General features: G+C 50.7%; 1 long non-coding RNA gene across 1 annotated transcript; it reads right to left on the bottom strand.

Moving 5' to 3' along the window:
• Positions 1–2,175: 2,175 nt before the first annotated feature.
• On the bottom strand, positions 2,176–5,193 carry LOC115304539. The gene is made up of 4 exons (XR_003914484.1): positions 5,104–5,193; positions 4,767–4,811; positions 4,403–4,642; positions 2,176–3,138 (listed from the first exon to the last, which is right to left on the bottom strand). It is a non-coding gene; the product is annotated as an uncharacterized LOC115304539 (long non-coding RNA).
• Between the last annotated feature and the right edge of the window lie 8,432 nt (positions 5,194–13,625).

The raw sequence follows: 13,625 nt of genomic DNA, 5'->3' as shown, positions 1-13,625 counted from the left end.
AGAGAACTCCCATATACCCCCCGTCACCTCCCCCCACCCCCACCCCCCCCACTGCCAGAATGAGACATTCGTTACCAGCAATCAACCTACACTGACACATCATTACCACCCAAGTCCACAGTCTCCGTGAGGGTTCACTTTCGCTGCTGCACGTTCGATGGATTCGGACAAATGCACAACGACACGTATCTACCATTATGCAGTCATACAGAATAATTTCACTGTCCTGAGGACCCCCTGTGCTCTGTCTGTCCCTCTCTCCCTCCCCACGACCCTGGCTTCTTTCACGGAGTAATATGCGTTTAGGGTCCCTCCATTCATATCGTCTTCTCGTGGCCCGATAGGGGTCCGGACCCGTGGCCTGTGGCTGCTCTCCTGGGATTTCCTCTGGATAGAATCTTGGGAATCCCCTTCACCTCTCTGCTGCTCTTTCGTTCACTCACCGAAGAGGCACTGAGTGCTTACCCTGAACTGGTTCAGGTCCCGGGATGCTGCGGGGAACAAAAGAAACTGACAGGCTTCTCCCCACTTAGTTTACCTTCAAGTGGGAGAGATGGACAGCAGGTAAGAAAAGTGTGTGGAATGTTCACTGTGGGCCTCAAAGGCTGGTTCAATATTCGGAGATCAATCAGTGTAATCTACCCTATTAACAAGCCAAAGAAGAAAAAAGTCGCGTAATCACATCAACTGATGAGAGAAAAGCTTTTAATGGGGCGCCTGGGTGATCCAGTTGGTTAGTGTCCAACTCTGGATTTTGGCTCAGGTCACGATCTCACGCTTCATGAGACTGAGCCCCGAGTGGGGCTCTGCGCCGGCCGTGTGGAGCCCGCTTGGGACTCTCTCTCTCTCTGTTCTTCCCCTGCTCATGCGCGTGCGGGCACCTCTCTCTCCGGATAAATAAATAAACAAACAGTTTTGATAAATGAAAAAAATGAAAAGGAAGGGGAAAGCATACGACAAAATTCAACACTCAAAAGGCAGATTGAGGAGCTGTGGGATGACGGGAATGTTCTAGTCTTCACTGTCGAACGGGGCTGATGGTGAGTCTCAGACGTGTCCGCACCCTAATGCTCAGAACCTGTTAGCGTTACCTCATTAGGAGACAAGATCCTCGCAGAGGTAATTCGATTAGGGATCTCGAGATGAGGAGATTACCCGGGGAGCTCACGTGTGACCTTAGAAGAGGGGCAGGAGACCGCAGGCACACACAGGAGAAGGCGACGTGAGTATGGGGCAGTGACGGGTGTGGCCGAGCGGCCACCAGAAGCTGGACCCTAGAGCCTCTGGAGGGAGTAGGGCTCTGCCTAAACCTTGACTTAGAAATTCTGGCCTCCAGATCTGCAGGAGAACAAATTCCTATTGTTTTAAGCCATTCAGTCGGTGATAATTGTTACAGTGGCCACAGGTTACTAATCCAACCCTCCGACATGATATCCTAGTTGTGACATTGTATATGTTTGCAAGATGTAACCATGGGGGAAAACTGGGCGAGGAATACACAAGGCCTCTGTGCTTTGCTGCTTACAACTTCGTGGGAATATACAATTATCCCAAAATAAAAAGTTTAGGGGTACCTGGCTGGCTCAGTTGGTAGAGTATGTGACCCTTTTTTTTTTAATTTTTTAAATGTTTTATTTATTTTTGATACAGCGAGAGACAGAGCATGAGAGGGGGAAGGTCAGAGAGAGAAGGAGATACAGAACCGGAAGCAGGCTCCAGGCTCTGAGCTAGCTGTCAGCACAGAGCCTGACGCGGGGCTCGAACCCACGAACGTGAGATCTGACCTGAGCCGAAGTCGGAGGCTTAACTGACTGAGCCACCCAGGCACCCCAGTATGTGACTCTTGATCTTGGGGTTGTGCATTCGAGTCCCATGTTGGGCGTAGAGCTTACTTTAAAAGAAAGTTTAATTTTAAAAAGGTGGTGGGGGGAAGCGCCTGGGTGGCTTAGTCGGTTAAGTGTCTGACTCTTGGTTTCAGCTCAGGTCAGGTTCTCTCACGGTTTCGTGAGTTTGAGCCCCACATCGGGCTCTGCGCTGACTGTGGAGAGCCTGCTTGGGATTCTCTCTCTTTCTCTCTCTCTCTCTCTTTCTGTCCCTCCCCTGCTCACACTGTCTCTGTTTCTCTCAAAATAAATGAACGTAAAATAAAAAAAAAAAAAAGGCAGAGAAGGGAGATGAGAAGTTTGCCAGGTTGGGGGGACACCAAGTGCACAGCTGGGTCTGTGGGTTTACGGGTCTGGCGTGTTGGAGGGGCTGCGATGTAGCTGGGGGTGCTGACGTCACAGAGGTAATGGGGGAGGGGGAGGCGTGCAGGGCCTTGTAGGGTATTTTGAGGACTCTGAATGAGATGGGAAACCACTGGAGGGTTTGAGAAAGGACAGACATCACAGGCCATGCGGCTGCCATGCTGAGCAAGTGCTGTCAGGGGCAAGCCGAAGGAGGGAGACCGGCTGGGGGCTGTCGCCGGCATTCAGTGACGGACCGCGAGAAAGACAGCAAGAGAGGGTTGCATTCTGAGTACGTTTTCAAAGCAGAACCAAGGGGATTTTTTCTCAGAGTGATCATGGGTGGAAAAGAAAGATAGGGACTGTGATGGGTCCAAGGGTTGGGCCTGAGCCTGGCTGGAAGGCCAGAGCTGCCATTTCCTAACACAGGAAAGGTTGGGAGAAGCGTGTTTGAGGAAAGGATCAAAGCTCCATTTTGAACATAATAAGTTAGACATTCAGGATGAGATGTCAAGGTGTCCCAGATGTCCAAGATGTCAATCTTGGATGGAAGATTCTGGAGTTTCGGCCGGAAACACACATTTAGGAGTCCACATTTGGCAGCATTAATGCCATGAGGACTGGATGGGCGCCCCGAGGGAATGAAGAAGTCCAAAGCCTGAGCCTTGGGGGCTGAGCCTCAGCGTTAAGGGCTGAGCCACAAGGAGAAGCCAGGAAGAATGCTGAGGTGTAGCTGTCACGCACTGGGAGGGACGAAGGGAGAATGTGGTGTTGCGGAAGCCAAGTCAGGAAAGGACTCTGGGTTGTAGCAGATACTGTCGATGACCTGAAGACTGGGGATCGGCCACAGACTACAGCCATGAAGACGCCATTGGTGAACTGGATGGGCTTTGGTGGGTCCGTGGGGCCACACCTGGAGAGCACACGGGAGAAAAGGAATTACAGACACAAACACAGACAACCCTTTAGGGAAATTTGCCATGAAGGGGAGCAGAAAAGCGGGGCAGTGATTGAAGGAAGAAATGGGCTTGCAAAGCTTTCCCTTGGGGGGCGCCTGGGTGGCTCAGTCAGTTAGGCATCAGCTTCGGCTCAGGTCATGATCTCATGGTTTGTGGGTTCCAGCCCCGTGTCGGGCTCTGTGCTAACCGAAAGCTCGGAGCCTGGAGCCTGCTTCAGATTCTGTGTCTCCCTCTCTCTCTGACCCTCCCCTGCTCGTGCTGTCTCTCGCTGTCTCTCAAAAATAAATTAAAAAAACATTTTAAAAATTAAAAAAAGAAAAAAGAAAAGTTTTTCCTTAAATCGGAGAAGTTTGCAGCATGTGTGCGGCTGGTCGGAAAGAGCAAGCAAAGGGGAACAACCAGTGATGCTGGGAGGGAGAGAGACTCCCGGCGCGGCGCAGGGGGAGAGCGAGGGCCATCTGTCTGCAGCGGCGGTCTCAGTGTTGGATGTGTGTTAAAATCATCTGGGAAGCATTTTGAGATCCCCAGACCTAGGCTGCCCTCCACCCACACAGTGGCTCGGGGTCCCTGGGAGGAGCCAGCAGAGACCAGGAGGGAAGAGGGAGCATGCGGCACAAAGGCTGGGGGGCGGGGGGCAGTGGGCCGCCCGGGGAGCTCTCTGCCCACAGCGGCCCTTTCCTCGGTGAGGTAGGGCCACGCGCATCCGCTAGTGTTGAGGACGGAAGAGATTCTTCCGGAGCGAGGAGAGGAGAGGATATGGAGGGTGAGTTGTTGGTCATAATGAGGTCTAGGGTAAGCCTGTGAAAATGGGCGGCTGAGGCGGGGGACAGAAGAGAGTCCTTGGAGGAGGGGAGCTTACGAAGTGGAGGCCAGGGTGCTGGAAGTATCCGTTATGTGCACACTTAGGTTATCAAGAAAGAAGACTGCAGTGGTGGTGGAGACGGTGGCAGCAAGCCAGGAGGATCCTCTTGTGAACTCAGTCAGTGTAGGTCTGGAGTGGGAGGGGGCACATCTCTACGAGTACCCTCACCTGGCACGTTTTGCTTCCGCAAACCTGAACTACCTAAAGGTCCCAGATATGGTGCTGGAAATCCTATTTCTTTCATCCTATATACTTTTCTTTCTTAGTCTCTTTTTTGGATGGTACATCTCCATAATTGTAGTATGTATGTATGGACGTATGATATTTTGCTAAGACTGTTGCAGTAGTCTCCTTACCAGTGTTCTTGCCTCCAGTCTTGCTCCACTCCACTTGGTCACGTACCAACCCCATGTCGTCTCCACATTTCATACAGAAAATAGCTTTTTGAATCACCAACTCTGACCTAGTCACTTCCTTGCTTGAAACCTTTGCAGTGAATCACCGTCCCTAACTCTGCCGATCACTGTCTGTGCCAGACACCGTGTTAAATGTTCCACAGTCATCCGAATGATGTATCCTGTCATTATCCGTATTTTCTAGGTGACGAAACAGAGGCACAAAGAGGTCAGATAGTTTGCTCACTGCCACATGAAGCTTACACTATCCGGTGTACAAACTTCTCATAAGTGATCACCCTCCCTGTGCAACTTCATTTCTCACCATTTCCTCTCGCCACGAACTTTACGCTTCACTGAAGGTGAATTACTTGGAGGTCCCAGGATCAGTGAGGCCATCAGCAGGAAGTATATGGGACAGAGAGAAGGTTTAATTGAAGAAAGTTAATGAAGGGCCTCTTTATGAGACACGGGCAGGGCTAAGGGAAAATCATGATAGTAAGACGCCCAGACACTAGCACCCAAGGGGAACTGAGGGGACAAAGAGAGGAATGGTGCTCTCATGACCACGCAGGGGTCAGGGCCGTGGAAGAGGGTCTGGCCGCCAGGGGCTGTGGGGCCAAGCAAGCGCTGGCAAAATCGTGAATAACCCCCTGACCTACCTTTCGTCCAAACCTAGGATCTCCTGCTCATGCCTCCATTGGTCAAATCCAACCGGAAGCCAGAAGATGGGAGAGTCTGGATGAGGTCAGCCTCCTGGACACGAAGCAGGCGAGGAAAGGATGGAAAGTGAATCAGGAGGGGCAGGGACTTTTCCCCCTTCAAGTAGAGGCCGAGATCCTGTGGCCCCCACCTGGGGAAGCACGAGCCCCGTCGGGCACGGAGCACCGTGGGTAATGGCAGCTCCGTCACTGGGAATCCAAAGAACAGCGTTAGTGGGCGAGCCTGCTCTTCACAGAAGGGAACAGGGAAAGGGGAAGAATGAGCCCACTCGCTGCTGAGGCCAGGCCCGCCTCATAGACTTGGCCTCCCTCCTTCCCCGCCTGCCCCACGCCCACCCCACGCCCGCCCCATGCCCTTACCTCTCCGCGGCACTGATGCTTTTTGGGTTTTACCTCCCGGGCTGGTGCAAATCTCCGTTCCCACGAAATCCAAATTCTTAGCTGTCCTATCTTTCCTAAGTCGCCATGGTTTCCCGTTGGCCAGTTTTCGGACAGGGAGCCCGTGCAGCGCCCTAGCGAGTCCTCCGGCTCCGATGCCATTTTGTTATACCGACCAGCTCAGCGCACCCCGCTCAAGGCGCATTGGTCAGCGGCATGAGACCCCCAAAGTCATACACTTGACCTTCCCGTATAATGGGATCATGCCTGTGCTCCCCACGGAATGTTCCTTCTTGTGCGCCGAGCCCAGCGTGGCGGGGAAGCGGTCGTTTGGTACAGGGCTGTTTGTGGTTCTCGTGCACGGCTAACAAACCTAAGTGACAATGTCGTGTCTTCTCTCTCTTTTTTTAAAACATTTTTTCCTGTTTTTTTATTTAATTTTGAGAGACAGAGAGAGAGAGCATGTGCAGGGGAGGGTCAGAGAGAGAGGGAGACACAGAATCTGAAGCAGGCTCCAGGCTCTGAGCTGTCAGCACAGAGCCTGATGCAGGGCTCGAACCCACGAACCGTGAGATCATGACCTGAGCCAAAGTCAGATGCTTAACCAACTGAGCCACCCAGGCGCCCCTGTCACGTCTTCTCAATCTGCATCTCCAGGGTCCCCATCAAAGAGCAGAACCTGCGTACTCTGGCTAAGGGCGGACAGCGCGGTATCTGTCTCCCTGACATCCCGGGTACTCCAGCTGGCCGTCCCTCAGTCCATCCAGACAGCTGACACTGAGTACCCAGTGAATTCCATGGGCCTGAGCTCAGTGCCACATGCCTCTGGCCGTATAAGGAGTTCCTTGGTGGGAGATGATGGTGTGCGTGTTACCAGGACAAGGGACAGGGCATTCTGAAAATCTTCACGTGGTGGGACTGGCACTGCCAGCAAAGCAAAGCAAAGCAAGTCTGGACCCGGAACAGGGCCCCACTCCTAAGAGAGCAAATTTCTCCGTAAACAAGTTACCAGCCACTCCCCCAGTGGAAGGTGCTGCGTCGGGGAACCGAGGTTGGTCTTTGCCAGTACTTGGTTTGGGAACTCAGTGGAGATGGTATCTAGATGGGTACTAGTGAAGGGTACTTACTGAGGATGCTTTGGGGTGAGAGGGGAAACGGGTTCACCCACATGCGCAGGACAGATGGATCGTTTCATCAACTTGATTGGCAAGCGCCCCTGGTGGGTGCCCCGGATGGGAACTTACTTGATGCTCACCCCAGGACCCCCATCCATGTCAGTCTTTCCCAGACTTCCTGGTCGCAAGCCTTCCAAAGTCCACCATTCAAGGTTCCTGACCAGCTAGTGAATCTATGACCCATAACTCATCAGGCAGTGTAGACCTTTACCCCAAATCGCCTTTCCTCCAAAGCACCCAGCCAGGTTGGCCACAATGTGTCTACTAGGAGTCCTGGGTAGGAGTCACTTAGGGGTTATCACCTCCTGCAATAAACATAAAATACAGTAAAACCTGGGATATTGACTAACTTGTTCTGCAAGTGTTCCCCAAGACGAGCAAACATTTCTAATAAGTTTGAACTTGATAAACAAGAGACGCCTTGCAAAATGAGCAGTATGTGATATCAAAGGTCACGTGACCACAACTGAGCCAATGGCTCTTCTCTCTCCCTGGCTGCGGGATTGTGGGTGAGCGTCAACGCAATATCACATTTCTGCAAAATCCGCAAAAAAAGGCAAAAGCAAGCGTCATTGGATAAAGTTGCAGGAAAAGAAAAAGATTCCATTGAGCCAACAGAGAGCAGCGACTCCGTTAGCGATGGTGAAAGTCATTCACACCATAACCCTCCTCCCTCTGGTCTCCCTCACACCAGCCTTGAAGGTTTTCAAAGGCAAGTGCACTTGGTTTATTATTGTTCTTTATATTTTGTATTTTCTTTATTCTTTTATTATGTTATAGTACCGCAATCATTTTTATACGAATATTTGGGTTGTGGAACGCATCATCTGAGTTTCCATTACTTCTTTTTTTTTTATAAATGTTTCTCATATTTATTCATTTTTCAGAGACAGTGTGCGAGCAGGGGAGGGGCAGAGAGAGAGAAGGAGGCACAGAATCAGAAGCAGGCTTCAGGCTCTGAGCTGTCAGCACAGAGCCCGATGCAAGGCTCGAACTCACAAATTGTGAGATCATGACTTGAGCTGAAGTCAGATGCTTAACCGACTGAGCCCCCCAGGCACCCCCTCCATTATTTCTTATGGGGAAATTCGCTTGATATACAAGTGCTTTGGATTACAAGCATGTTTCCAGAATGGATTATGCTCACAAATGAAGGTTTTACTGTATGTGAATATATATTCACATGTGAACATAATATATTGGTTCTGTTTTCCTGGAGGACCCTAAAACACTTCCCAAAGTGTCCTTGTGTCCCTGCGGGAATACATCCTTCTCTATCTCCCTCCCCCCATCGCCAGACAACCACTATCATTATAGACCAGTTTTCATTTTCTAGAATTTTATATAAATCAAATCATATGCTATGCACTCTTTTTTGGTTTCGCTTCTATCCACTCAGCATAAGTATTTGGAGATTCATTTGTACAGTTTATGAATCAATAGCTTGTTCCTTTTTATTGCCTAGGAGATACACTTGATGAATATTTGAGTTGTTTCCAGTTTGGGGCTTTTTTTTTTAAGTTTATATATTTATTTTGAGAGAGACAGAGACAGCGTGAGTAGGGGGAGCAACAGAGAGAGAGGGAGAGAATCCCAAGCAGGCTCTGAGCCATCAGCACAGAGCCTGATGCAAGGCTCGAACTCACGAAACTGTGAGATCATGACCTGAGCAGAAACTGAGTCAGACAGTTAACTGAGTCACGCAGGTACCCCACATTTCATTTTTAGATAAGCTACCAAGCTGTGTTTCAAAGCAGTTATTACTGTGCATTGTGAGTGTCCCTGGCTCCCATCCTCACCAACACTTGATACAGTCAGTGTCGTTATTGTAGCCATTTCCGTGGGCGGGCAGTGGGACCTCACTTTAATCTGCATTTATTTTTCTTAGTGACTGCTGATGGTGAGGACCTTCTGACGGGCTTATTTGCCATCTGTCTTCTTTAGTCAGGGGTTTGTGTGGATGTTTTGCTCATTTCTTTGGGGCACATGCCTGGGAGTTTTTATTGGATTCTGGACTTTGGATTTGAAAAAGAGGCTGTGGATTTTATGTTTCAGTTTTCTACTGGCAGCCAGATACAATATCGCAAACTCACCTCCATCCAGTGAATGTTGCAAATCCTGGAGCACAGCAGGTGGGTGGGTGGGGGGTGTCCTCCCTGGTCTCTCCTGATGGGCACAGAGCCCCCTGTCTTCTCTCCTATGTTCTGAGATTGCTGAAATGACCGCTTGTAAGTCTCCAGACAGATGCTATTTCTCACCAACTCGTTCCAGAAGGCCAAGGGGACTTGTGGGTGTGGCCACAGCGGGGGTGGGGGTGGGGTGCCTCTCAGCTCCAGGGATGTCACAACCTTCCTTCTGAGCCTGGACTCTCTAAAACTTTAGTAGTCTTCTGGTCAATCTGTGGGAGCCCCCCTTCTAACTTGGAAGGCACCCGTGGAGGGCGGCTGGCTCCTCCCACTGGAGCCTCTGGGGCCCACACCGGCCAGGCCTGCCTCTAGCGGGCTGTTCCTCGCTCTTCTAACGGTAAGGGTCCTACCAGGAAGGTGTCCCAGGAAGCCGAGAAGGGATGGGGCGGCGTGTGCTGGTGGCAGGATCGTGACGAGGGACTCTACCACCCTCCCTGCCCTTTCTGTCTAGAGCAATCCTCTCAACAAGAGGAACCTGGCAGGCTCCGCATCAAGAGTCCAGATTCACCTGCTGCTCAGCCTGAGCAGGGCTTGCTTGGGGTGGGGGAGGGGAGGACACGCTCCCCCCAGTGGCCCCGGAGGGAGCATGACCTTGTGCTCAACTGGAGGGAGCGGGGAAAGTTTGAGTGAAAGAAGTGAACAGGAAACATCTTTAAACAGTGTTTGAATGCGCTTATGCCTTTGTCTTTTTTACAAACCTTTAACTTTTTTGTATCAAAATGTCCGGCCGCCAAGTTTTCTGTCTGCCTCAGGCAAGGATTATCACTCTGTTGAGTGAGCCAGTAAACAAGATTTGCATCTGGAGGCTGGAGATTGCCATTTCCTGGTCAAAATAACTTTGGCGACTGTCTTGCTGAGCTAGACGTGAGTGGCCAAGGCACACAAAAGATCAAAGCCGTATTCAGTGTTAGTTCTCCATCCCCCAAGATTGCTGAGGCAAAGTCGGGGCGCTTCTTTGATATGCATTCGACTCTGTAGCCTGCCTAGGTCAGCTTGCCTTGTTTTTCCCCCCTGAAGACTATATAAAGAACAGTTCTTTGAATAAATGCTCTCTTTCGCCTGATCAGAGAACCGTGATTTCTGTCTTTACTCTCTGCGTCTCCCTCTCCTGCCCCCTTTTTCTCTCCCTCCCTCAGGAGAAGGACCCGCGAAGATTCTCTGCCCTGCTGGTCTGGTCGGAGGAAACAGCGCCGGGTTATGACAATTGGCGCCTCAACGCGGGGCTCAGTAAAGTAACGCGACCCTGAGCTCGGGTTACAATTGGCGCCCAACGTGGGGGCCAATTGTCGTAACCCGATGATCGCTGGACGAGCGGCCATCGGGTTACGACATCAAAAAAGTAGCCTATACACAATAGCCTGGCTGGTTTAATGAACCCCTGGGCAGCCATCACTCAGCTTCAACCCACATGTTTAAATGGTTATTTTATTTCTGAGAGAGTGAGAGAGACAGAGCATAAGCAGGGGAGGAGCAGAGAGAGGGAGGGAGACCAAATTCAAAACAGGCTCCAGGCTCTGAGCTGCCAGCCCAGAGCTGGACGTGGAGCTCAAACTTCAACATCATGACCTGAGCAGAAGTCTGATAGTTGACTGACTTAGACACCCAGGCGCCCCTGGATTTTCTTTTTAAGTAAACTCTACACCCTACCTGGGCACGAACTTAGTACCCAAGATCAAGAGTCGTACGCTCTACCCACTGAGCCAGCCAGAAGCCCCTCCTTGTATTTTCTTAAAGAAAATCCCTGACTTCATATTATTTCATCTGTAAATGTTTCAGTGTGTAGCTCTAAAAAACAAAGGTTTGTCTTTTAATTTAATACATAATTTAAAAATGTTTTGGGGCAACTGGGTGGCTCAGTTGGTTAAGCAGCTGACGTCAGCTCCGGTCGTGATCTCACATTCGTGGGTTCAAGCCCCGAGTCAGGCTCTGGGCTGACAGCTCAGAGCCTGGAACCTGCTTCCAATTCTGTGTCTCCCTCTGCCCCTCCCCCTCTCGTGCTCTGTCTCTCTCTGTATCAAAAATAAATAAAACATTAAAAATTTAAAAAATAATAAAAAACATTAAAAATAATTTTTAAATGTTTTAAACTTAATAAAGATTTTATGAAAAACCTTAAACATCTATTTTATAAAGCATTAAAAGTTTTAAAGATTAAAATTATAAAAATAAAAAATATTTTAAATATTTTAAAATAATATAAAAATATAAAATATGAAGATATAAGACATATATAAAACATATTAACAAAAAATTTATTTTAAATGCATCTAGTCCATAAAATATATCAATGTATTTATTATCTAAATAAAATATATAAATATAAAAGTTTTAAAAATATAAAACCTTAATATCATCATCATGCTTAAAAAATTAGTGACACTGTTAATTTTATCAAATATCCAGTGTTTAAATGTCTAATTGTCTTACAAATGTCATTTTAAAAGTATCTTGCTTATTTGAATCAGGATTCAAAGTTTATCCATTTTTGAGAGAGAGAATCAGCAGGGGAGGGGCAGAGAGGGGGACAGAGGATACGAAGCCAACTCTGGGCTGACAGCAGAGAGCCTGACGCAGGGCTCAAACCCACGAACCATGAGATCAGGATCGAGCCAAAGTCGGACGCTCAATCGACTGAACCACCAGATGCCCCTGAATCAGGATTCAAATAAAGTTCACATGCTGAAATTGCTTGATATGTCTTTTAAGCTTTTTTTAAAATGCTTTTTTAACATTTATTCATTTTTGAGAACAGAAACAGAGTGTGAGCAGGGGAGGGGCAGAGAGAGAGGGAGACACAGAATCAGAAGCAGGCTCCCGGCTCTGAGCTGTCAGCACAGAGCCTGAAGTGGGGCTCAAACTCACGAACTGTGAGATCATGACCTGAGCCGAAGTTCAATGCCTAACTGACCAAGCCCCCAGGCGCCCCTCCCAGCCTGGACCTTGCTGGCCGCACCGGGTGAGGCAGGGCTGTGTCCTTCCCTCAGGAGACACACATGGTCTGGTTCTCTTTTGCTGATATTAACAGCAACTGATGATCAATGTTAGTTTCATTAGTTCAGTGCTTGATTTCACACAAGAGGACCGGACAGGGTCCTCCGTGTTCAGGCTCCGTGTCTCCCAAAACGCCACTCTGGCCGGCCCAGCCCTGCCGCCGCGGGTCAGTCAGGCCGTTTCCTGACCCCGGCACTCCCGACGCCTGACAGGGGGTGACACATACCGGGGTGGGAAGGAATGAGTGAGTGAACGGGAAGCTGGCCCCACGGCTCCGCGGATCGTCCGGCCCTGAGCGCTCGCACGATTATTGACTTGGGCTGGGACAGGCCCGGAGACGGGTGCCTTACCCCTTACCGCAGGGAACCCTTGACACGATCCCTCAACCCATGTGACCCGTCCGTGACCAGAGCTGAAGCGGAACACGTGGTTCTGACGGTGGCCTCTGAATAGAAACTTCTGGAGCATGGGGCCTGGGGGGGCTCAGTCGGTTGAGTATCCAACTTCGGCTCAGGTCATGATCTCACAGCTCCTGAGTTCATGAGTTTGGGCCCCCCATTGGGCTAGCTGCTGTCAGCAAGGGAGCCCACTTCAGGTCCTCTGTCCCCTCACTCTGTGCCGTCCCCACCAGCGTGCACGCATACTCTCTCTCTCTCTCTCTCTAAAATAAATAAACACTGGGGGGGGAGAGAAACTTCTGGAACACAAGGGAACCAGGGAATAAGCATGCATTAAGAGCAGGGGTTTTTCAGTCGCGCTGGCAGACTGGGGTTTAGATATCAACTTTACCGCTTACTCAGCTGTGTGACATTGAGCAAGTTCCTTTTCTCCCCGTCGCGGACTGACTGACAGCGGTTCCCAAAGGTACCAGGTCCCAACGAGTGTAAACTGTAAATGTTATCTTATTTGGAAAAGGGCCTTGGCTGTTGTGACTAAATTCAGGATCTCGACAATGGACAGACTATCCAGGGCTATCTGGTGACCCCTAAATGCAATCACAAATGTCCTTATGAGAGAGAGAGGCGGGGGAGGGAGAGACCTGACGCACAGGGCCAGGGAGGGAGGTGCCGCGAAGGCGGAGCCCAGAGGGACTGAAGACACCGGCCTTGAAGACCGGAGTGCCGTGGCCACAGGCCAAGGAGAGATGGCAGGCAGCTGCTAGGAGGGCTCAGAGCGGCCTCCCCCTGCAGCCTCCGGAGGGAGCGTGGCCCTGCCATCCTGATGTCAGACTCTGAGTCAGAATCCGTCTCTGTGCTTCTAAACGACCAACTTTGTGGTGACATGTGACAGCAGCCACCTCCTTCCCCATCTACAAAAAGCACAGTGGGCCCCCTTAGTAGTGGGGGAGGAGAGAAAGTGCTGCAGGTGGGCTGGGGGGCGCTGAGGGGGCCGGTCCCTCTGCTGGGCCCACAGCCTTACGGCTGCAGGGCGGGCCCTGTGGCCTGAACTGGCCGGGCCACTGTTGACTCCCCAGGGGGCTGGCCCGCACTCAGCTTCCTCACGCTTCCAGGGCCCAGGTTTCCACCACCTGAGCTGGGGGAAGAGAGCAGCCTGGCACCGAGGGGAGAGAGGAGTGCAGGGCAGGGAGAGCTGGAAAGGAGTGTGTGCAGGGCAGGGTGTCAGGGAACAAGCAGGGACACCCCTTGCCTTGAGAGGGGGCCCTGGAGGGTCAGCAGAGAGCCCCTGGGTTCCCCAGGCTAGGTCAGCTGAGCCCACCTCGGGGCCACCTGCC

This window comes from Suricata suricatta, chromosome 2, assembly GCF_006229205.1.
Source record: "Suricata suricatta isolate VVHF042 chromosome 2, meerkat_22Aug2017_6uvM2_HiC, whole genome shotgun sequence".
Taxonomy (NCBI): domain Eukaryota; kingdom Metazoa; phylum Chordata; class Mammalia; order Carnivora; family Herpestidae; genus Suricata; species Suricata suricatta.
The sequence above is the reverse complement of the archived record's forward strand: the minus strand, read 5'-3'. Positions and strand labels throughout refer to the sequence as shown.